General features: G+C 26.1%; 1 long non-coding RNA gene across 1 annotated transcript; it reads right to left on the bottom strand.

The window, feature by feature from the left end:
• LOC136090635 (uncharacterized) lies at nucleotides 1-26,403 on the bottom strand. The gene is made up of 4 exons (XR_010643590.1): nucleotides 26,070-26,403; nucleotides 24,931-24,982; nucleotides 8,140-8,384; nucleotides 1-326 (listed from the first exon to the last, which is right to left on the bottom strand). It is a non-coding gene; the product is annotated as an uncharacterized LOC136090635 (long non-coding RNA).
• Between the last annotated feature and the right edge of the window lie 252 nt (nucleotides 26,404-26,655).

Genomic DNA, 26,655 nt, shown 5'->3' with positions numbered 1-26,655 from the left:
TTAAAAAAAATAATTTTTTATTATGTTACAAAAAAAAAATATCTATAGCTTTTGGTTAATCTTCTGTGTAACCTTAACCATCTTGAGTATAAAGCAACAAATTCGAATGCCATTAAAATCATGTCTCTTGTATTCTATAAAATCACTTATTGTTGTATTTTTCTGTTATATGCTGTAAAACCACCTGAAAACTGAATTTATTTAAACAAATATTATTGAGCTATTGAAAAGTCAAGAACTGTTCGATAACTGATCAAGAACTGATCGATGTTCCGATTTGATTCCATCGATAGTTTGTTCATGTTTTCAACAATGTTAAAGTCCTCCTAAAATTTAAAAATCAAATTAAAAAAACAAAAAGTTAAATAGTTGTTTTGGGAAAACAAAAATATTTAAGAAAACCAGGAATAAAATCAAATCAGAGGAATGTTAAACATTTCACAAAAAAACTGTTTAACATTCCTCTAATTTTATTTTAGAGCTGGTTTTCTTAAATATTTAGCTAAATGTAGCTAAGCTAAATTTGAAAATAAAAAACTTAAGGCTATTAAAAATAAATGCTAGAAATAAATAAAAACACTGCATAGTTATCCACAGCAATTGAAAAAATATGGTAGCATTCTTAGTAAATTTCTAATAGTCACTCCAACACCTCGTTAAATCTTTATTTACCTTTACACACATCAAAAAAAAAAAAAAAATTTTTTAGGTGTTAAATCAGAGAATAAATTTTAGATCAGTTAATGAAACTGCTATCAGTAACTTTGCCATTTTTGTGAAATTTTTAAAAAATATGATTAGAAAAAGAAAGTAAAAGTTTTTAAAAATTATGATTTTTAAAAAAAATTGACTTTGTTTTAAAAAATTTTTTAAAGGAAATAAAAAAATTACTTTTTTTAATAAGAAGCACTATGGTATCTGAGACCCGATTTTTTGGCAGAAACCCAATTTTTTTAAGTTCTAAAAAAAGATTTTTATTTGTGGTACCTTTTAGTAAACCCACCAAAGTGATAATAAACGTGGTCTATTTTTAAATTAATTGCCTAGTTTGTTTTTAATATGCACTCAAATTGTGGATATTTTTAATCTCAGCTTAGTTAAGTAACAATACGAACAATGCGTAACTATGCGCACAAATAATAATAATAATATTCATTAGCTTATTCATATTTAGAGATTAGCCAAACTCATAAACTTGATTGATAATTCATGATATAAAATGATTGATAATTCATGATATAAAATTAGTCAAACTCATAAACTTGATATTCATGTTAAAAAACCAGCCCAACTCATACACTTGATATTCATGTTATAAATAGCCTAAATCATAACTTGCCTTGCCATAACCCAGACGGCACAACTCGTTTAAAAGTTACGCGTGGTTTCTGTTGCGTGTTTAAAACTCCCGAAAACACTAAGAATAACACGTGTCAAGAATAGGGTTTTAATTCCGTGAAATTAACTATTATATTTTACCAAAAAACCAGTTTGGATATTAAGTTTTTAGTGATGGTTTTTCAGTTACAAAAATGGAGTATTAAATTATCAAAAGTTTTCGCAACGAATGTGAAACCATTACTTTAAGCACGGGATTTTTCAAATTTATTGCATTTTTATTATTCGGAAGGTTTTAGAATGTGTAACGAGAACATTCAGGAAAACGTTTGTCGAGAAAATTTATATGTTAAATAAATTCAGTTTTTGTTAAGTATTAGCATGTATATATATATATATATATATATATATATATATATATATATATATATATATATATATATATATATAAAATATATTAAGGCCGGGTTAATATTAAATATATATATATATATATGTATATATATATATATATTTAAATATATATATATATATATATACATATAAATATATATATATGCACACACATATATTATATATATATATATATATATATATATATATATAAACACATATATATACACACGTGTATCTATATGCATACATACTTGTGTATCTATATATTTTATACAATGTATATTTTATATATGTATGTATAATACATATATAAAATATGTATGTGTTTATTTATGTATTCATATGTATATATGTGTGTATGTATAAGTCTATATATTATGTATGTATGTTACATACATACATAATATATAGACTATATATATATATATATATATATTTATATATATATATATATATATATATATATATATATATATATATATATATATATATATATATATATATATATATATATATATATATATATATATATGTATATACATATATACATACATACATACACACTTATAAATAAATGTATATGTTATGTATACGTAATATATACACATATACACACATTTGTGTGTTTATTTCGGTGTATGTATATTTGTGTGTTTTTGTATCTGTATATGTATGTTTATTTCTGCGATGAATATATATACATATATATATATATATATATATATACATATATATATATATATATATATATATATATATATATATATATATATATATATATATATATATATATATATATATATATATATATATATATACATAAAATACATTTTTTGTGTTAACAGTATTATTGTTATTACTATTACTATTGTTATTATTGTTATATGTTTAAAAAATACTAGTGTTGTTCTTATATAAATGTGTGTGTACTAAATGCTATAGGATATACTAATAATAATCATTATTTAACAAAATTGAAAAGAACAAGTTCAGCATAGTAGAAAGAATATATGAAAAAATATCGATCAGCCTTAGCTAGAAATTTATTTCCTGAATGTTTAAATTTGTCTTCGAGCTGCGAGGCTGCACAAATATACTACCTATGCTTCATCGAATAAACTTTCTCTACCAATATTGACAGCAAAATCTAGTAATACTTTGTTGCAAAATACTGTCTGTAAGTAACTTTACTTATCTGTAAATCAATTGTTTATATTTGAAAATTATTATGTAAATGTTAAATTAATTTTTAATTGTTTAAGAAGATACAAAAATGAGTCAGCAGTATAAAAAATATGGCATGAGCCGAAGCCAGCAAGAAAATTTCTTGCATAGTCTATCTGATTGCAGAAATGATATTTTTTTTGCTGATAAAGGTAAGGGTCTATTATCAAGCAGACTATGGCTAGTGATATGCATTAGCACATATTGAACTTTTTTTGTTTTGTTTGTGTGTATGTATATATATATATATATATATATATATATATATATATATATATATATATATATAACATTTTTAAACCAGAATATGTGGGTTTTAGTAAGCAACAAAACATAAATTGAAAAGATTCTACTATAAGTCTTCTACTTACTTATAGTTTACTAAAATAATCTTACTAATTCTACTAAAAGTCAACTACTAAGTTTTTCACATGTTCAACAAAAAAGAGAATGAGAAAAAATATTAATGGTGGTACAACTGTTAATGAAAATACTTGTATTGAAACTCTAGTTATTTATCTTAAACTTCAAAAAATTTAAAATGACACTAATATTTCTGGTAAATTATGTTTTTGCAAATTTTATCTTTTAGGAGTTTTACTGTTATCACATAATCTAGATGAAGACAATATATTTATAGAAGACTTCAGAAACTTAATGAAGATAATAATATTAATGTTGATTAAGGTAGGTGATTATTAATGAACAGGGGGCATGTGTGCATTTGGTTTTTTTAAATATTATGTATAACTTATATTTATATTTATTACCTATATTTGAGTGTATACTAGTCTAATTTATCTTAAAACAGGATATTTGCACTTTAACAAGCAACAAAACCTAAATGAGATGGTTTCGAATCAACCTTTAAAGATTTCTATATTTATAAGCAAAAATCAATTAAAAGAGGATTTACATCCTGGTACAAATGCTAATTAAAATACTTGTGAATACTCGGGCTTCTGGGTCTTTCCAAAGTAATAAATTATTTGCATTTAATTTAAAAGTTTATAATATTTAAAAAGTACAATAGTATATTTAATGAATTATGTTTCTTAATGGGTTTCATAAATTCTTTAAGGGCGTCTCTTATTTAGGTTGAAGTAGGTGGCTCTAAAAAACAATTTGAAAAGAAGAATGAAGGGTCGATTCCGTTTAAATGTACATACACAAACAAACGTGATTAATAAGGAAAAAAGCAATTTTACTCTTCCATCAAATCATCACTCTGGTTTTTTCAAACAGCATTTTTTATAGTGCATTTACTTAGGTACAATACAAAACAATAGACTAAGATAATCATTTATTTTGTTATTTATTATAAAACTTGTTTTTTTTTTAAATAGATTAAGGCGAATCATCAAAAACCATTAACAATACAGATCGACCAAAAAATCAGCCAAACGAAACCTCTCCCATGGATGATGCCATGTTTTAGCGTAAAATGATTGTCACACCATTACATAAAAAGAAATTTGGGCTACTGCAATAGTTTTTAGATAAAGATTTAAATGAAATTAAATTTGAACAGGTTACCTCAATTGAGGAATTAGTAAAGTTCGAGACCCGACTTTGAAGAAAAATTAAAAAGAGCATTCGATGCTACTGGAATTGTTTGTAAAAATGCGAAAGCGTATTGTTATACGATTTTAGATTTTATAATGACGGAAGAGGCGATCAATCGAAATTAAATATTATGTATGGTAACCATGTGCCAAGCGTCTTTTATTAGCTTATTTTTAATGATTTGGTTTTTTATTTCTTCGTTTATTTTTTCTTCGTAGTATTATTGTAAAATAATTTACCTTGAAAAACAAAAATAAAACAACAAAATTGTCGTAAATATAATGTAGTATATATAAAAAAAGGTTTACATGTTTAAAGCTATAAACGTGTCTAACAAAACCTACGTATTTTTGGTTTATCATTAAACCGTGCTGAGCAGCTGTTAGTTCAGGCATAAGTTTGGAAAACTTATGCCTGAACTAACTTAAGGCATTAAATAAAGTTTCCGTTTGGAAACTTAATTTAATGCCATAAATCCGTTTTAAACTATAGAAAACACGAATTTAAAACCTCATAAAACACGAGTTTAAAACCTCAAAAACACGTATTTAAAACATAAAAAAACTCGTGTTTGAAACCTTAGAAAACACGTGTAAAACTCCAGTTAAACTTCCCGTGAAATCCACGTGTTTTTGGTTTACGCCTGGATCGTAACAAACACGTGTTTATACGGGTTTTAATTCCGAGATTAAAACCAGATGTGCCGGCTGGGAAATAGCCTGACTCATAAACTTGATATTCATGTTATAAAAATAAACTGCTGGAAAAAATAGAAGTTTATTCAGTTTAAAGAAGTTTGTTGCAATTATATCCTTAAAGCATGCAATTTATAAATATAAATCTTCAATGCCCTTTCTTCGCAGTCAAGTCCATCAAGAAAGTAAATTTCTCTTTCTACGTCCGGAACCCTCAAAACCATCCGTAATTTACGATAATTTCTCTTTCTATGTCCGGAAATCATAAAACGATCTGTTATTTTCGTCAAGAAAGTTGATTACAGGTCTTAGTGGAAAAATAGTTTTGTGGAAAAACAGTTGCGCGGAAATTATTTTCAATTTTTACCAAAAAATTAAATTAATTAGCAAAATTACTTAATTTTTATATTTTTTTTATATATTATATTTATTTGTTATACTTAGTTTCCCAATTTTAGTTACAAATTGAAACAAAAAAAAATTAACGAAAGGCTTTCCATATAACTGACAAAATCTTGCAGCAGGCCGCTTCCGTTTGATTATACCTAACTTTTTTTTGATTCCAAATTATTTTTGCCAATGTAAAAATCAAGTGCAAAGGATGAACTAAAAAAATGTTTTTTTAAGTCAATTGCAACTATAAAGAATTTTTTGTTTGTTGAGAAATTCTGCAATACTCTGCAAAATAGCTTGCTTTTTAAAGAAAACATATATTCCCAACAACTATTGACTTCTGTAATGAAACTGAAACTGTAATGAAATTGAATGTGCTACACTAAATTCAATTTTTCAAGAAAAAAAATCCCTCAGACTTTTAGAATTGCTGTTTTCTTCATTTCAAAGGGTTTCAGTAAAAAAAAAAGGAATCATGCTGTAGGTTTTAAGAAATGTTTATTTTTGTTTAAAAAATAAAAAACGCTGAAATTTCCAAGGGTTTTTAACCTCTTGTAGAATTGCATTTTACCTCTTAAAGTCACATGACTAAATGCCAAAGTAATAAAAATATAATTTTTATTATTATTAATCATATATATCATTCGATAGTGGCAGCAAAAGTAGAAGAAGGGGGAGGAGAAAGAGCAAGAGGACCATTCACCCTCCACTCACTAATCCAGGTTTGCTTTCGAAATTTCTAAGAAATGAAATGAGTTCCACTTTGAAAATTATTCCGACACCGCTGCCACTCGATTTTTCATATTTTTTATCATAAAATAAGTATAATTGCAACATTTTTAAATTAACTTATGCAGGAAGTTGAGTATGTACAGGAGGCATGTAAAAATGTAAAAAAAAAAGGTGAAGGTTTTATTATGTCAATGTCTTGAAAAACGTAAAAAAAAAGATTTTTTCTAAAGGAATGTTAACTTTTTTGGTTCAATTTCAATCAAAAAAAAACAAAAAAAAAAAAACAAACATTTAATTGCATTTATTTTTTGAGTAACTAATAATAATGCAAAAAGCAGACTAGTAAATTAAAGTAAATATTTGCAATTACAAGTAAATTTATTTTTAAATTTTTGCAAAAAAAAAAAAACTTGTAAAAAAATCAGAATTTATTTCCCTTAATTAAGCTTTAAGCTGATGGCTTTCTCGATACTTTTGAAACTTTACTTGTTGTTCAGATCTAATTTATTGCAACAAGATATCTTTTATTTTATGCATTTTAATAATAAACTAATATATTTATGTGAATGTTTGTGCAAAACTTTTGCAATTTTTTATTATTTTTTCGTTGATTTCATTGAATTCAAATAAATATGTTTACTGTGTATATATTCTATTACCAAGGCATTGGTCTTCACATAGAAAAATGCAGCAAACAGCCAAAAATCTATACAAGTAGTAATTTCTCACTTAGTAAGTTTATAAAGACTTCTAAAAAAGCATATTTGCAACATAGAGATGTGTTTTGCTAATCATTGTGCACATTGACCTGCTTTAAATACTTGAAAATAAACCAGGAATTTGTCTTAAAAAAATTGAAGTAACTTCAATCAGTTCTCTAAAGTCATCACGTGGCATAATGTTGCAGTGTGAACATTATAAAGCTTAGTGCATCAACTTTCATGGAATCTAGTTAGCTGTTTAGATACTTATCATAACAAAGTTCATAACTGAAACATCAAGTTTAGACCAAGCATCAAAATAAAGAAATAACTATACATTAGGACCTTTAGATTTGATGCATAATGTAACCAATGCTTTATTTGAACTCTTTTGAATGCTTTTAACTGACAATAGTATGTTGGTCAAGTCATGTGTGGTGTGACTTTTTGCATCACTAGTAATAATAAACGCACACTGTCGGTTACTTAAATTAGTTCAAGTAAGTACAGCTAATAGACATAAAGATATAACTTCAATCATTTTGAATTTTTCAGACATTGAAGAAGTAGTAGCAGTTGTATATTGATATTCATTCATTTTCTGAATTTTCACTGGAACTACTTGAGGTTTCTAATGCCTCACAACTCTTTATTAATTTCTTGCATTTTTTTAATTTTATTTCTTGCTTATTTTGTATTTAGCCTCTGTCTGAAATCTCAACTGCTTTCTAGATTCTATTGCTGTCATTTTCCTAGTCGTTTTAACTAAAACATACTTTCCATTAGGCCATTGATCAATTAAGAAAAATTTATCCTCTTCAATCTTTATGAGATCCAATCCCTTATGATGTGAAAACAGTGTTTTCAATAGTTCTTTAAATGCACTTTCCTTAATAATTTTGTGCTGAACCCTGATTTTATCTGTTCCTTCAAATGGTTCACTAATCAATTATCAACACAACAAGTTTTTAAATTATATTTTGTTTTTCAGCAAATGGAATACATGCTTTTGACCAAACTTCGAGAATATCAGTAATTAAAGCTTTGATTACAGAGTTTTGTGAGGTGTCAATATCATAATAACAAAAATATACCTGAAGTACATCTCCTGTTGTGGGTAAAACCAGTCCATTGTGGGTAAAACCAATTCACTAAACATTTGTGTCAGCTGACCAATAAGATAAATATCACTCTGAGGATGTGTTATGATATAATAAGAATTGGCTATAGCTTATAATAGTTTATTTTAATGATGAAACATTTCAGGTAGGTCAAATAGTCTTGATCTAGTAAGAAAAGAACAACTAACTTTTGCTCAGTCTACTTCGACTACTTTAGTCTAAATAATAACAAAGGAACATAAAATAATAATTAATAGACTAATGGCTAAAGAAAAAAAGCAATACTAAGATAATAAAAAATCTTAATGCACATATATAATGTGTGTATATATATATATATATATATATATATATATATATATATATATATATAACACACCCATCTGATAATATTATTTAAATGAAAAACTACAACTTTATTATGGAATTTAAAGTTTCAAGAAAGAGAAATACCCTTATATATATATATATACATATATATATATATATATATATATATATATATATATATATATATATATATATATATATATATATATATATACACATATATATATATATATATATATATATATATATATATATATATATATATATATCAACACTCAGAATTATGAATAGTGTGGGAGGCAAAAAGTATTTGATACAAAGAACTTACCATAAAACATAGAAACGAGGTCATCATCATTTTGCTGGTCTCAAACACTTTTAGGTCAGCAGTTAAGTTGGCATTGCCGAATGCTGACTCTAATTGTAAGGGTTGTATGTATATATATATATATATATATATATATATATATATATATATATATATATATATATATATATATATATATATATATATATATATATATATATATATATATATATAGGTCTTCACAGGAATGTATAAACAGGTTTTGCCTGTGTGAACTGACTTACGCAGATTTTTTTAACAGCAAAATTTAATGCTTTTTAGGTTGAGCCGTATTTTACTTAAACAAAAATAGAAAAAGCATTAAAAACAAAATTTAATAAGTATTATATAATTATGCTTTCATAAGTATTATATAACTATGCAATGATATGTGAAAAAATAGCAAAGATTTATTCATTGTTACATTTTTGTGAGCATCGCCTTGGGATCATTTATAAACTATGCAATGCTGAATTTCACAAATAAATAAAACAAAAATAAATCCAAAGTTCTCCCTTACAGAGCACTTCCCTTGCAGAGTACTTTCCTCCCAGAGCCTTATAAGTTTAATGAAATTGCCACATAAAAGAGCTTAAGTATTAATTTCGAAATGAGTTTCATTAAAAAACTTTCAAAAACTTTAAAAAAACAACAAGAATAAAGAACTAAAGTGCTTTAGTAGTAAAAAGCTTTTAATAACTTGCTTTTTCACTACAATTTTTATTGTTTGAGTACAATTTTTAAACTTATCAAATTATAAAAAAATTATCACAAAAAAGCCTGCAAAAATGCTTATTGCTTGCATCACCCGTCCAATCTGTTTAAGACAGGCAATTCACAACTCGTGCAATCATTTATTTTGGCCAAGGCTTTTATTTATTTATATTGTTTTTAAAATTTTAAAATTCAGTAAATTTTAGTCAACAAATACATTGAAAAGCCTTTTTCTTAAAAAGTTTTGTAAGATTCTTGAAAGCCATTTGTACACTAGCCTTATCAGCAGAAAAATTCTATAAATTAAGATTTACAGGGTAACTTAAAGATAACTGCAATAGAATTTTTAAACAGTAATTTAAAAAAACTGATTTAAATATTAAATAACTTACAGATTCATTTTTAACAAATAAAAATATAATTAAATATTCCAACAATTATAAACAATTTTTTTTATTAATAAACTTTTTTTTTTTTTAAGCTATTTTTTCAAATATATAATCTGCTATTTTTTCAAGCTATTTTTTCAAATATATAATCTGCTATTTTTTCAAGCTATTTTTTCAAATATATAAACCTAAAAATTAGATTGCGGCAACATCTCCTTAATTTTGATCTATAGCAATTATTTTTCTTTTTATAAAGTCTTTTTATTTATTATATAGTTTTAACATTTTCATTAGTAAACATGCCAGCATGGCTAAGTGGTTAGCTTGTAGAGAGCTTCTGAACAAAAAGGGCCTGGTTTGAATCCTCCCACTAGCAACATTTCTTTTTTGAATCTTTTTTGATTTTGTTAAAATAAAATAAAATATTATGTACATAATATCTGTAAAACTTCAAAATTAAAACGATCTTGAAGTTTTACAGATATTATATACATAACATATATAAAGATTAGGGTTTGGACAAAAACCGACTTTTTGAAAAATCGGTTTTCGAATTCCAAACTCTCTAAAAAACCGGTTTTAACCGGTTTTTGAATTTTTTTAAAAAAAATTGAATAATGAGAGATACTTAATTTATATATTATATTTATTTCACTTATTGTAATTTTTTCTAAGAAATCAAGATTTTAAAAAACATAATATGTCCACTTAACGGTGGCTAAGTCTTGTTCTAATTTGGGACACAAAATTGCCTGCAATTGAAAATACGCGTTCACTAGGTGCTGAGCTCGGTTTTATAGTTTTAAGTGCATCAAATAATAAATCTAAGTTTTTGGTTCTTTTATGTGTTGCCTATAATAATGAAAACTCAGCCCTCTGTGTTTTTGGGTTAGTGATGTTTTCTGCAGGCTCTTCAAGAAATTTATTAATTGAATTTTCCATGACCTCTTTTAAAAAGCTTTACTCTGATGAGTAGTTTCTTTGATTTCCTCTTGATCTGAAGCGGTGTTTATAATAGAATTTTGAAATATTGTAGACAATAACCTTTCAGACAATTTAATGTCGGTTTTTGAAGTTAAAGGAGGCATACTAGATTTTTTTGCTGGACCAGAAATGTTTTCCGGGTTTTGCAAAAAAAGTATAAGAGATGCAAATTCAACTTGTCTTCTTTCTTGAATTCTTTTTCTAAAGCCTTTAATAGATTCAAACTTATTTTAGACTTTATATTTTTTATTTAATAAAATGAAAATATACCTTCACCAGTTAATAAAGCGAAAAATCTTCCAACCATTTCCTCTATACTATTCCACCTTGTTTTGCAGTCAAGAATTAAATTCAACTCTTTTCCTTATTTTAATTTTATATAATTTTGAAGAATGGTATTTTATACTGGAGATTGGAGAAAAAATTTACAAATTTTTCTGATTTGTGAAACGGAATGTTTCAAATTGTCAGACAAAATAGGAATAGGATGCTCTTGGTTACAGATATAAGAAAAAGGTTCTTCATATTCGTCATATTTGTTTCCATCTTCATCATCCGATTTCTCACTTGAACCATTTACTTCGGATTCAGCTTTAACCATTTCTCTATGTTTATATAATACATCAGTAACTGCTAGGTGGATTGCATGTGAATAACATTGTTGATTAATTATACATGATGATTTGCCAAATTTTATCATAACAGCTAAATTAAAATCTTCTGCTAAGTGATGTAAATTAATATTTAAATATCTATGATTTCTTTTACTTGTCCACTCGTCTAAAGTTATAGAAAAATTTTTTCCACTCATTTTTATTAAATTTAATTCCGTAATAGTTTCAAGTTTTGCTTTGTCATAAAATGCATGATTGAGATCCATTACTCTAGAGTTTTTTTTGGGTAATAAATATCCTTGTTGTTTAAGAGACTCTGGTATAAATGAGCTTTTCGTAATGCTATTTATAGAAACCCACCCATTGCAGCAAGTTTTGGACAGATCTCATATAAGCTACTCCTATTTACTTGCATAAAATTAAAAATATTAGTTTTTTCTTTTAAAAAAGGTAAAGGACCAGTTCTTCTTTGCTGAACATTTCTGATTTATTTTCAATATCAATTTTATGTTTGATTTTCAGTGATTGCATAGATTACTTGTAGATGAACCTTTGCAACTCAATATTTTATTACAATATTTGCAGATTGCTTTTTCTATCCCTGAGCTTCTAAAACTATTCTAAACTTCTACCTTTTTCATTTTTTTTTATTATCTGGAAATGAAATTAAATTATTAAATAAATATTTTTGAAACAAAAATGCCTTACCTTTTTTAAATGTAACTTTAAATTATATTACCACGTTGATAAGAGCTTAAGCTCATATCATAATTATATTACCATAAAATAACAAAATACTTAACAAACTAATCAAGGGAAACTATTTACTTATAAATTATAATATAAAACATACTTGATTTTTATAAGTAACAAATTTGATTTTATATGTATCAAATTCCAAAAATATAATTTGCAAAATAAAAAAACTTAGTATAGTATACACATAAAAATAAATACTACAATATTACATTTAAATAGGTACAAATATCATAATAGTATTATATATACTATTAATATAAAATATAAATATGTAAACACAATATAATCTTACACGTAAATACATTTTAAAAATGAATAATAAATCCCAATTATTTGAGAAGCATATGTACTTTTCGGGAAGCCATTTTGGAAAAACTTTCTAAAAATTTGTGTTAACATCGCCTGTATTTTCAGTCAAGCAAATGTTTCTATTGGGTAATTATTACATATCATTTTACAAAAATGATAAGGGACAAATTTAAAGAAGCGTGTTAAAAAAAAGGAAACAGATTACTCAAATAACATAACAAAATGCTATTGTATAATAACAATATATAATATAAATGGTAAAAAATAGAAAACCGGTTTTTGAAATTTAAAAACCGGTTTTAAAATGTGTCAAATTTATTTGAAAAACCCGTTTTAAAAAACCACCAAACCCTAATAAAGATATTATACACTAAAAGAAACAAAAGGATTTTTTAAAAAGCTAAAAATTCTATAAACATCAAACCATCGCACAGTGGGCAGGATAATAAACATAAGATGGACAAAATTTTAATCTTATTCTTTTTACAAAACCATTTTAAATGTCAAAAGAAACACTTTGTAATAATATATATTAACTTTTATTATAAATTTTAGTAATTGCTTATACTAAAAATTATTTAACAAAATTTATAAAAAACTCAAAAATGCGTATTTATAATTTTAAATTTCAAGTCCTATATTTTCTTAAAATCGTGGAACTGAATAAGAAACTCTTCTGGTGGAACAAACTTAAAAAAAAAATTCAACAACAATTTTTGCGCCAGTTTTGTACTTAAACTCACTTCTTAGTTTTAATTTTGTTGTATAAAGTAATTTATGGTTATTAATATTAAAAACATTAAGCTTCTTCTTTTTGTTCTGTTAAAAGCTTTTTGAAAAGAGCAACATGGTTTGGTTTTCCAACTTCATTAACTGACAATGTAGCATTTAATGTACTGTAGGTATATTGAAAATCTTGAGCTAGCCAAGTTTCATTAGTTCTCTCAAAGTGAATATTATAATTGTTTGCAGCTTTCAACTTTTTACATTATAATTTTATAAAGTTTTTCACTCAGAATCCTCTAGTTTACCATCCGCAGAAACTTGAACAGTTAATTTCAATGAAAAGAATGGTATATCATTAGGAACTAGTTTATTTTGTTGTATAAGTCCGTAAATGTCACCAATTTTTATTATTTTACTAATCAAAAAAACAAAAATATTGTTAGATAAACAGCGCATTTTGTATTGAATTAAATAACGAACAAAATAATGTATTTTTGTTTATCATTAGGAACTAAGGTTTATTTTGTCATATGAGTCCGTAAATGTCACCAATTTTTGTTTTTTTACTAAACCAAAAAATAAAAATAAAAATTGTTAAACAGTACAAATTGCTTTGAATTAAATAACAAACAAAGTATTTTTGATTATGAGTAAATAAAAGTAGTTTTCATACAAATTACAAGCCATTATCTTAAAAAGTTAAAAAAACTCAAAAGAGAAAGTTAGGGGCAATGTATACATATTATAGTTACTAGTTCAAGTATTTAATATAGGTTCTCGTAGGTACCTTGTTGTTTTAAAGCCATGATTATAAGTGTATTATAAAGGCTAATCTTTGCTTTATATTTTTTTCAAAAAGCTTTACTGTTAAATAGTTTAAATATATAAACTAATCCCGTAAGCTCATAAAGTTTTAAAAGTTACTGCTAACTATAGCTATGCATAAAAAATAAAAATTTCATGTTTTTTTCCAAAAACAAAAATAAAATTTGAAATACATGAGTCTGCAACTGATTTTTGTGGTTTTAAAAGATACTATTTTACTTAGAGTTGCTTAGAGTTACTTAGAGAAAAAAAACGTGGTTTGGGGGGTTTTTTGTGGCGTTTTTTTGGAGTTATTTTGCTTTTCTTAACAATTTTTCAGCTTTTATTTGGCATAAATTTTGGAAGAGTTTTCCTTTATTCTACTATATTTTTAGTATATGAACATCAAAAGCACACTTAGATGTATAAACACCAATTTAAAAAAAAAATTTTATAAAAAATTTAATTAGCTTTAAGTAAGTTAAAACATCTTTAGATAGAAAATTACATTGTTTTTAATATTTATATATCTTTTGTGTTATATATAATATATATAAAATTTATATATAATATATATAAAATTTATATATATATAAATATAAAATATTTATATGTATAATATAAAAATATATATACATATATAATATAAAATATATAATATTTATAGGTTATCTTTTGTGTTAATCTATTTTTAGATTCTATTGCAGAAAAATATAATTTTTATATAAAATAAAAAACATGAAGTTCTATAATTTTTTTTTCCTTTACAATCTTTAAAAAAATCTTTAAAAGTATTTTATTTATTAGGTTTTTATAAAATTTCACTTCATTTGAGTACTAAGTTGACCAAGCATGAAGCATGAATTAATTGTCCAATATGTAGTTCATTGGACAATTAAACTTCAATAAGTAGTTCAATAAGTACTTCAATATGTATTGGACAAATAAACTTAAATTATTCAAAAAAAGATAACCGCAGCACATAAAAATGACTGGGTTTTGATTTTTATCTAAAGGAAGCGGGGAGAGGGAAAGTGTTATATATATATATATATATATATATATATATATATATATATATATATATACATATATATATACATATATATATATATATATATATATATATATATATATATATATATATATATATATATATATATATATATATATATATATATATATATATATATGTATATATATATAAAGCTTTTAATACAGTTTGGCATGCTGGTCTTCCCCATGAGCTTGTTTCATTTAAGTATTTGGGAAAGTTTTTGAGATTATCGAAACATTTCTTTCTAACTGCTTTATTAAAGTCATCCTTGAAGGCCAACAGTCTAATTTATTTCCAGAAACTTCTGGGGTACCTCAAGGTTCTATCCTTAGTCTTATTTTGTTCTTATCTATATTAACGATCTTCCCAACAACCTTACATTTAAAGTAGCTCTTTTTGCTGAGGACTTAACTTTTTACTCCCGTCTTGACAAAACTTCTGTAACAGATTAGGGCTCACAAATTTTGGCTTATAAATTTTAACTCCAACTAAACTCAGTTATTTACTGCAAACAACTACAACAATACTGTCACCACTTCATTATTAATAAATAGCAACACTCTCACTGAGTCCTCTTTTTTACATCTTATTGGATTATCATTTAATACTGACCTTTCATGTTCAACAAAATATACAATCGATTGCTAAACTAGCAACCCTTTATCATCATCGTCATTTTCTTACCTCTGATTCCGCTCTCTATTTGTACAATTCTCTTATTTGTCCCTGTATGGATTACTGTTCTCATATTTGGGCTGTTCTTCTAATGATGCTCTTTTTCTTCTTGACTAGGTACAAAAATGCATTGTAAACATAGTTGTTATTGTTCTATCTACTAAGCTTGAGCCTCTTTCTCATAGTCATAAAGTCAAATCTCTTTCTCTTTTCTAAGAATTCTATCATGGTTGCTGCTCAAAGGACTTATCATCTCTCCATCAACAAAAAATCATTCTCACTTGACTTGTCATTTAGCTAAGTCTCATTCATTTACTTTATCTGTCCCTGCATGCTCTAAAAACTTTTATTTATATAGCTCTTTTATCCGCATTTTAACCCTTTGGAACACTCTTTCATCTTTATGTTTTCTTGATTCGTACAATCTACTACTCTTAAAGTCTTTTATCAACCATTTCCTAACTCTATTCTTTTTTTTTCCCTAGTAACTCTCAACTTAAATGTAGTTTATTGCAGTCTTGTTAGAAGTGAATAAGTATATATATATATATATATATATATATATATATATATATATATATATATATATATATATATATATCAATTGTTGAATCTAATTATATATAATAAATGTAAGTAAACAAAGTTTATTGTGTCAATATATATAATTTCTTAAAAATTAAATTCAAAGTTTATTGTGTCAATATATATAATGTCTTAAAAATGGGCAAAATATAAGCAGCTTGTTACATTTTAGAAATCAGTTTTATCTGAAAATATACAGCCCACTTGACTAAAAAGTCCCATTTTCAGCCATTTGGGGATAAAAAATGTTAACATAAATCATAATTCTTTTTCCAAATATGTATTTTGTAAGGTCTTGTTTTAAGGAATCCTTTTCAATACTTTTTGACTTTTATAACTAAAAATTCATAGGTTACTTTTATTATTTTTGGGTAAAAGCGTATTATGATTTAGGATACTAGACATCAATTATTTGAAAAAATATCATGACTTAAATGTACATACACAATGACAATAGCATGATATAGACCTGATGTTTTTAACTTTTTCAGTAGCAACTAAAAACATGTCCTTTGCGTCAAAATTTGATTGCCAATTGGCCTTTGAAGGGATAGGTAATGAATAACTCTTTTCACTGTACCACCTATTCCATCGAATGCACTTTTTCTATGTGCAGTCCCGAAAAAATCCCATACTGCTTTTAGTCCATCGTCTTTTTCATGAAAACACAAGTTTTTCAAATTAAACCTAAAATACAATAAAAAAAAAACTTATTCAGTTAATAATTATCAATTTTGTATCTAATTTCAAAAGCATCATTTCAAGGGCTGAAAACAGTTTGTTGAGAATAGGTAATTGTTATCAAAATTTTTTTTAAATATTGTGATTAAAACTTTTAACCTATTTTAATATTGGTTGCTTGCACGATCAGTAAAGTAATTGATCTTCTGAACTTGTGGATATTCCTCTTTCAGAATTGGTATGATTTTTGAAATGTTACTGAAAACTGCCTCAGTATTTTAAATTAGATTGTCAGATATAACACAATAACATTTGTGTTCTGGTGATTGGTTTCCATTTAAAGATCGCACATATATGACAAATGGATGGAGAGTTGCTTGATTTTTTGAAAAATAGGATGACTGAACTTCATCTTGTATAATAAATGAAAAATTTTCAGCAAAATCCATTTGTATAATAAATTCATTTGGCTTCATGTTTTCTTTGAGCTGCCAGATTTTCCTACAACAATTCAATGTTATGGCGTGAAAAGAGCAAATGATGTCAGTCTCACCTTTACAATACTATTGGACTTTGATTCTTCTAATCATTTCTGGTAAAGTTCTGAAAGATTGCATAGTATGAGTCGCTTCTGGATGTGCTGTCTACCATCAACTATCTTTATGCTAACGTAATCCTTTGCTCCTGGCAATAACCTGTTGTTACTATCATCCTCATAAAAGTTGACAATCTGATTTACAACTTCAGTAGTCAATTTTTCAGGATTTCTTATGTTTGTTGATCTCTCACCAAGGATTCCTTTAACATCCCGCAAAGCTCTAGCGTGCTTCGCCATACATTGTATTGTTTTAAATTCATTTATTGCTTAATGAATTGTCCAATGGACTGAAACTAAAGTGAGCAATTTTATTTTTGTGAAATATTGATCTCATTATGAAACTTTTATTTAAAACTGTTCTACAATAAAACTTAAATAGGAACTTTTGAGCATACTAATTTGTAGCTCATCTTGTTCAGATGCAATTAATGATTCATTTAGCAACTTAACTTTCTTTTTTATTTTATTGTCTATTTGTAGCATACTCATGCTGGATGATCTTTTAATAAGAGACACACCAAATTTAATAAGACAAGGATTTATAGTATCAATATGTATGACAGAGTTTTCAGGTGATATTTAATCTGGGTCATTTCTCTTTTCAACTTCTTCAACACTCTTAATTTTTCTTACAAAACCAAAACATATTTTTTTCTCAGGAATTAAATTAGACTCCAGTTGATTATGCTTCAGAGTGACAGTTGTTAGGTTTCCTTTAACAATCTTTGAATGAATTGAGAAAAGGTCACAGCATGATTTATGGTATGTTAAATAGTAATTAATAAAGTGTTTTCAATAAACTTTGTTTATTGAAAAATTCTGCTCAAAAATGCTTGATATTTTGAGTCATAAATGCTTATATATTTACAGTTGCAAAAGGGTATGTTATATAGAATCATTCCGTTTTAAGATAAATGCTAACATGTAAGGACCTGTTGTAAAAACTTGTTAGTAAAAAACTAACATGTAAGGACTTGTTGATGAATAGAAAAATATTACGGTCATTCATTTTGCCTTTTTTTAGTATTTTTCAAAATATTTCCTAAGTTGAGGAGGCTACAGTTTTTTTCTAACATGATACAAGCTAATGAAAATCACTATTTTTAAGAAGAAATATCTAGAAAATAGTTCCAGGAAGAATAAGCCACTTGTTGAAAGTTAGAAAAAAAATATAAGGCCTGAAAGTTGTCTATTTTTATCATTCGAGGAACCGAGGGGGCTACCTGAGGGTGTTTGAAAGACTATAATTTCTAAACCGTTGCAATTGGAACTCTGAAATTGCACGATTAACCTATGTACATCATGTAGATAATGATATGTAAAAATCAGAAAAATCAGGGATGGTACCCTGAAATACAATGATGTGACCCAAATGTGAAAAATCGACTTATATTACATTTTACACAGGATTGTGGGTAATAAAGAATACTTTCAAATAATTACAAGTCTTTTTGTTTGAACTTTTGTATTTATGTTATTGTATTTAAAAAAATTAACAAGATTTAAAAAACACAAAACATATTGTCTCATTCAAGTGAAAAACTTGAAACTTCAATTTTAGATTTGTTCCTCTCTTTATAAACTCTGATTACTAAAATTATGTCATCTTCTTCTTAGACCATTAAAAATGATAGATGAGGCTTTTTAGTAGGGGAGAGAGGGGAGCATTGGGCACTTTTTCACATAAATGCTAATAAAACAGTTATTTTTTATTATAATCAAAATTTTATTTCAAATATATTTAGCACACATATTTGGCAGTAACTATTACTAAGAAGAGTTTTAGTATTATAATTATTCGCAAAGTTACAAAAGATTTTCTAACACATGTCCAAAGTGCCCAAACCTCCCTGTGGTTGGGAGGTTTGGGCACCCCTGTGATGAGGTTTGGGCACTGTATTTAATATGCACAATATTGTTTTAATATACTACTATGCTTAAGTATTATATAGCATTGCTATAAAAAATTGTAATACAAACATTTTTTCTTATCATAGACTTTACAAAAAATTTAACAATGTCACTTGGAATCAATATTGCACGATGTTGGACTTAATAAGACTTATCTTAAATTTGGTATGACCCAAAGAAGCTTGTAAAATTTATATTTTAGACTTATTATCCATGTTGTTGGTGTAGGCAATTTTGTCTTTATATCCTCCAGGGGGACGCTGGCGACGTCCTCGATGTCAGGAAACAAGAACGTATTTCTTATCTTACTCGCTCTCATGAATTTGACAGTTGCCATGGAGTGATTAACCTCTTCGACTATTCCAACATAATGATAAACAGTTTTTTTTGCGTAAAATTTAACTAACACAAAGTTATTGATCTGGAATTTTCTATCCATAACAATCACATCGTCTACATCAAAATCTTCTTCCGATGAATCGATTTCAACAAGGTCTACATCAGAAACAAAAGCATTTTCTATTTCATCATCACTGCTAATCTTCGTGCTTTCTAGAGCATTTTCGATTTTTGTTGAGCTCTTTGATCTTATCTTTTCTTTGTCTTTCTTTTTCTTCTATTTCTATAATTCTTTTATCGGGTGTGTCTGTCAATATTCTAGTTTTTCCTTTCTTCCGTTTCATGCCATCCAATTTCCTGGGGCTGGCTTTCAGAAATGGTCTTACTAAATCAGGTGTTACATTGACAGTGCCCTTAGTCTGGCTTTTAGATAGAGATTCCAGTTGAGATGACCCAGTGACTTCCATATTTGAACTTATATTATCCTCTAGACTCAGTTGAAGGTTGTTCTAAAATTGATTTTTCTGTAGCAACATTATTCTCTTCCGACAAGCAGCGACCAGTTATAGAAGAACAAACAAAATCTTCATCAGAGAGAATGTTTGAATTGAATGGCTAAATGGCAGGTTTTTTAAATCCTGTTTGAATATTTTGCAACTTGAACGCAAGTGGGATGGCTTTTGCTTCTAATTTTGGGATTTCATAAATTGTTACTGTTTTGCCAGGATTGCTTACCATCCAATCTGTTACAACAGTGTTATAATAAGTTTTAAGTGGTGTATAGACAGTCAGGTCTAGGGGTTGCAGTTTATGGCTGCAGTGCGGTGGGAAAGTCATTAAAACAATGTCATTAAAAATTCTTTACAAAAATCAAGAACTGGTACTGAAATATGGCCCTTGTGATTGTCCAGCAGCAATAGAACTGGTGAGGAAGGCGTTGATTTGGCGTGTTTTGCAAAATGGTGTATATATTTTAAAAAACATGGTGCTGTAATCCACCTTGAAGGATGTGCTGCTCCATCTGAACCAACAGGTGCATCATTTAGCATATATGTTTTGAAATTAACCTGTGGGAATATGAAAAAGGGTGGTATTGAGTTACCCAATGCATTAATACCGCTGCAAACCGTTACAAGTGTCCCTCTTTCAGCTGACGTTACTTGCCCAACTTGCTAAGTGCCTCTTAGAGCAATCACTTTCTGGGTTCGTTGTACTGTTGATAATCCAGTTTCGCCTATATTGTAAATAGACTCAGGGCCGATGCAATGCCGTTCATATACAGTTTTAAAATTTTCAAAAAAATCTCCGACATTTTTCTCATTGAAACTTGTGGCACGTGAGAGACTGGTAGGTTCTGGTGTCCTTATCGAAAGATGAGGTTGTCTTTTAAAAAATCCCCTTAGCCAATCATTGGATGCAAGTTTCTTCTCTGCCCAGTTGTCTGGTATTTCTTTATTAATAGCAGTGGCATATTTGTAAACCAATTCACGTGCCTTCAGTTTTGACATTCCATGGTTTAGTTTAAACAATGTTACAAGATATTCTGAAATTTTTTCTTCTTCATCTTTCATGAATATTTGGGATGATATAAATTTAGAAGAAATATCTTTCACAACGCCGCTCTGTTTTATGTACCTTTGAAGGTTAGACCTGGGTATATCATATTTAATCGCAGTAGTTTTAATTTTTCTTCCTTTAGAAACCTCAATGCGCACAAAATAACATCTTTAGGTATTTCTCGTCGTTTATTTTTCTTTTTAAATGAAAATGGCATTGTCCTAAAAAGAAATGATTAAACATTCAATTCAATAGGCATAGCAAAAAACCACAAACGTATGACACCAAAACAAACTACAAAAAAGGGGGAGCATTGGGCATGCCCAAACCTCCCTCCTACCTGCGTGCCCAATGCTCCCTATAACCTCACTTTTCAAATAGATTTGAATAAGTTTATTTTTATCAAATGTTGAATCCTAATTGCCAGTTAAATATAATATTTATTAAATGCAAAAGAAAAAGTTAACACAGATACTTACCCTTTCTTGCAGATTTCTTTGTTATCTTTCTTCAAATCCCAAACAAAATATTTACTTTTGTACGCAACAAACCATTAAGCGCATGTAACTTGACAACCAAGTGAAATGACAACTGACACTTTTGATGAGCAGTGTTGCCAGTTATAAAACTATAGTGCAATGGTAGAAAACAAAAAATATCTAGAATAGATTGTGAGAAATGAGGGGGTGCCCAAACCTCTTGACTGCCCAATTCTCCCCTCCCTCCCCTAAATCATTAAAGCCAAAAAAATGTTGTGTGTGTGACGTCACTTTGTGGCAAAAAACTAGAAAAACAAACTAGAAATAAGATTTTCTTTAAATTTTTCAAGAAAACTTCTTTTATTTAAAATATAAAGAATATATTTTTATGCAATAAATTCTAATGAAGACAAAATATAGTAATTACTTTGTTATTTCTTTAAAACTATTTATTCATTGCTATTGTAATAAATACAAACTTTTATTAATCAAAAAATATGAGATAAAGGCAAAAGCAAACTTAATGTATAAAATTTTTTTTTTACCACACTGATGTCACTGCACAAAATTTTTTGGCTTAATTTTTAGATTAGCGTTTAATAGCTTAAGTCGTGTCTAATGTTTTTAATGGTCTAAGATCTTATTAGTTCTGTCATTTGGATAGTGTTATGTACAAACACTGTAATGTAATTCGAATCTTTTTGCTATATTATTTTTTTATTATAAATATATAAGTAGGATTGAAATAATTTCAAAATTTATTACGCTAAGGGAAGGTCTTAAACCACAAAAAAAAGAAAGAAATTATCTACCTTAAAAGGAAGAAAATTATACCTTACTGAGGATATATTACATATCCTAACCTAAGATTGAAATTTTTTTTTAAGTGTGTATAGGACATGGCTGTTTCAAAGCAAGCTTTATGCCTTCTTGTTATACTTCGAAAACATTGACTTAAGGGGGGTTACTAAAACAATTATATCTTTATAAATATTAAAGATAACTTTGTTCTGAAAAAGATTAACATTACTAATAAAATTTTGTATTTTATGACATTTAAGAAATTAATCAAAGCCACCTTCAACTTTTAAATAAAAAGAGCAAATGATGAATATACTAAATCGTAACAGGGTAGATGATGAACTAATTTTTTACAAATTATTGTTACTTTTTATCAAAACAAAATACAAAAAAACATCTTTTAGATATATATTATCAAATATAAACATTGTTAGACATAAATTTAAAAGATTTACTTTAACTAAATGTGATATGAAACAGGGATTATTATTATTGATCAGACATCAAAATCGCAAAACAATATTAGAGAAAATGTTTTGACGTTTTATATTTTACGTCATTACCTTAAAAACATAAACACAAAATTACAAAAAAAAATAGAGAGAAATTTGCAAAACATGACAAGTTTGAAAATATATTCATAAGAACATAAAATATTTTTATGATTTTAATATGCATAAAAGGTTAAAATTTCAATAACTTATGTCAACCACCAAAAATACTACGTTTGCCATTTAAAAAGATTAACTTTTATCTAAATGAAACAAATGGATGATATCAGATTCAGAAAGATTAAACATTCATGGATAAGTGTTCTAAGTTTCAACAGTCCAGCATAAATAAAAGTCAGGCAATCATAGTATTCCTAAGACAGGTTTATTGTAAATATTGCAAAGAAAAAATAAGTGATCACAAATCATGGAAATATTTAAACAATACATTTTTTTAATTACGCTTAATGTAACTATTTATTTAACAAAGATCTTTCATATTTTTTATTTGAAGATGAAAACATTTCGATGAAAAATACTTTTGAAATTATACAAAAAATATACAAATTCACTAAATTTTAAAGTTAGTGAATTTGTATACTTTTTATGCAGAAATTATTTTATTTTTGATAAACTCATGATGTCAAGCTTGTTTATATATCGAGCGAAACAGCTGTGAGTAGTCATCTTCTATATAAAGTTTATGTAAAATTCATGTAGCAGATAATTAACTGATGTAAAAATATAACAAATGTAAATAATTGGAAATATTAAAAAGGAAGGTATGAATAATAGATATATTATATACTTGCAAACATCTGGGAGAACCTAACTTTGTATATTGTGCTGGATGTTAAAAAAAAAGTTTATGCAAAACTTTAATCATAATAGCTTTACAATTAAATTACAGGAAAATGTCTACAAAAATAATTTTTTTTATAGTGATATAGTGTGTGATATAGCAAATACAGTGTAAAATCAATACAGTGTGAACAGTGAGGGGAAACTTAATTGTTGAACTTGGTTAAGAAGCTTTTAGTAATCTTTTATTATAAAATTTAATTATTACTATTATTATTTATAGTTGGATTTTATTATAAGTTTAGTTCTATTATAATTTTATAAGTTTCTATTATAAGTTCTATTATAAGTTAGTTATTATAGCAAATATAAGCTTTTTCTTAATTTTTGCAAATGGTTATTTTCAAAAGATATCAACATTTTTTTATTTCTAACTGAAATGTGAAAGTCAGACTGTTTAAAATGTTATTAAGTATTTCTCTCTTTTTTTAAATATTATTCACCTTCCCAAGGCCAAGGAGCCACTTTTTTTTATTATTGAGGTTACAACCCTCTTTCAAATCTTTTATTTATATACATGAAACTTGTCAAACAACGTCGCTATCATTACAATTTTGTATTTAAAAATAAACTTTTTAACTAAATAGATAGTTTTTACTAAAATATATAAAAACAATAATTTACAAAATAACTTATAAATAAATAATTCAAGTAAATAAAAACTAATAATTTAATTTAATTTCAATGAGTTCATGTTCAAAGAAAGAGAAAGAAGAATTAAAAAGGGATAAATTAAAAACATTAACAAAATTACTTGAATGAATACTTCAAATGCCTTTTGAAGTGAAGGCTGTGCCTTGTCTAATCTAAATATTGTAATGAAAAATAAAAACATTGTAATGAAAAATAAAATCATTGTAATAAAAAATGTAAAAATGCAGAGGTACTAGAATAAAAAAAAAAAAAAAAAAATTCCTCAAATATAGAATTGTTTCAAAAACTACTTGATAATTAATTTTTTTAACAATTATAACAACAATTAAAATAACACAGAAAAAACAAAAAAAAAATTAAACAAAACTCTAAAATTTTATTGTATTATCTTAAAAACATTATTATAATTATTAAAAAACATTAATATATTAATTAAATAACATTATTATAAAGTTGCTATATATATATAGTTTTTTTGAAATGGCGAATTATGGATGAGAGATTTGTGATTTTGTTTTCGCCCCAGCCCTTCCCTATACAAAAAAAAATTATTAAATTAAAATATTAAAATGAGATATACGTATGCACTCATTTTTGTCTATTTCTACACTAATGTTTAAATACTTTTGCATTAAAGTTGTATTTACATTTTTTTTTAAACCTTTAAAAAGAACTACTGATTAAACATAACTTAACTTTGAGAAATATAAGAAAATTTAAAAAATCACAATTACTTTCTTCAATAACGTACTTAGTTATTTTAGTTAAAAGTAACGCTATTAAAGAAAGCAACCATTTTTTAGCATAGTTTCTTTTAAAGCCTTAGAAAGTGCGTTTTAAATTTTAGTAATTGTTATTATTATAAATATGTGTATTTTATAATAAACAAAACACTATCAATTGAATAATTATTTTAAAAACAAATTACTACAGTTTAAATTCATTTAAAACAATTTTAAGAGAACGCCAACGTTTGCTTAAGTAAAAGTAAAAAAAGGGGAGGTTATTCTTTTTTCGTTTGTCTTTTTTTTTTTTAACAAACGGGCACATATTTGTTGATTTGTTGTGCGCTATCCTGTTTCAAGAATCACCCAAAAATAATCTTTGTTGGGATAGATTTTAATTCTTTTGCTTTCATTTGCTATATTTATTTATTAATTTCTTATTATATATATTTTTTAACTTAGATTTGTTATATTATTTGGTATTCAAATTCACATCTTTCCCTATTCTTATTACCTCTTCAAAAAAATTAGTGCTTTTTAAATTTGGGTGTTGTAAGGGTTTTGTTACTTGTAGCGAAGTCCTTTTTTACTGCAGTAAGGAGCAGACGTAAATTATGCTATATCAGGCTTGGACAGGAATGGCAGGCAATCGAGCGCTATTGCTGACCACACAAATGATTTTATTTTTTGACAACTTGACCATGACGTTTAGATGTTTTAAAGATTTTTAAACATTCTAGAAATGCACTGAAAAAAAAAACACTAGCTAAACTTAAAGTAAGAATTAAAAAAAAGTAAATAAAAAAAGAAAGCAATTCCTTACAAAAAATATATATATAACCACTAAAATTAAACTCAAAAAATTAAACTCGAATTTCTTTTACTTTTTGTAAGTTACTTTTTGTTACATTTTTAATCACATTTAAAAGAAATTCCTTTGAAACATATATTTTTAAACGTTTTTATAAAGTTAAACAAAACACATTTACAAATAATTTCAAATGATTGTTTAATAAAGGAACAGATTTTATTTAAATTATTAAAAAGTCTTAAATTATTTTTAAATTGTATAAACATTTGTTTTTTCCAAAAAAATACCG

The sequence above is a fragment of the Hydra vulgaris genome, chromosome 14 (assembly GCF_038396675.1).
Source record: "Hydra vulgaris chromosome 14, alternate assembly HydraT2T_AEP".
In the NCBI taxonomy this organism is placed as follows: domain Eukaryota; kingdom Metazoa; phylum Cnidaria; class Hydrozoa; order Anthoathecata; family Hydridae; genus Hydra; species Hydra vulgaris.
The sequence above is the reverse complement of the archived record's forward strand: the minus strand, read 5'-3'. Positions and strand labels throughout refer to the sequence as shown.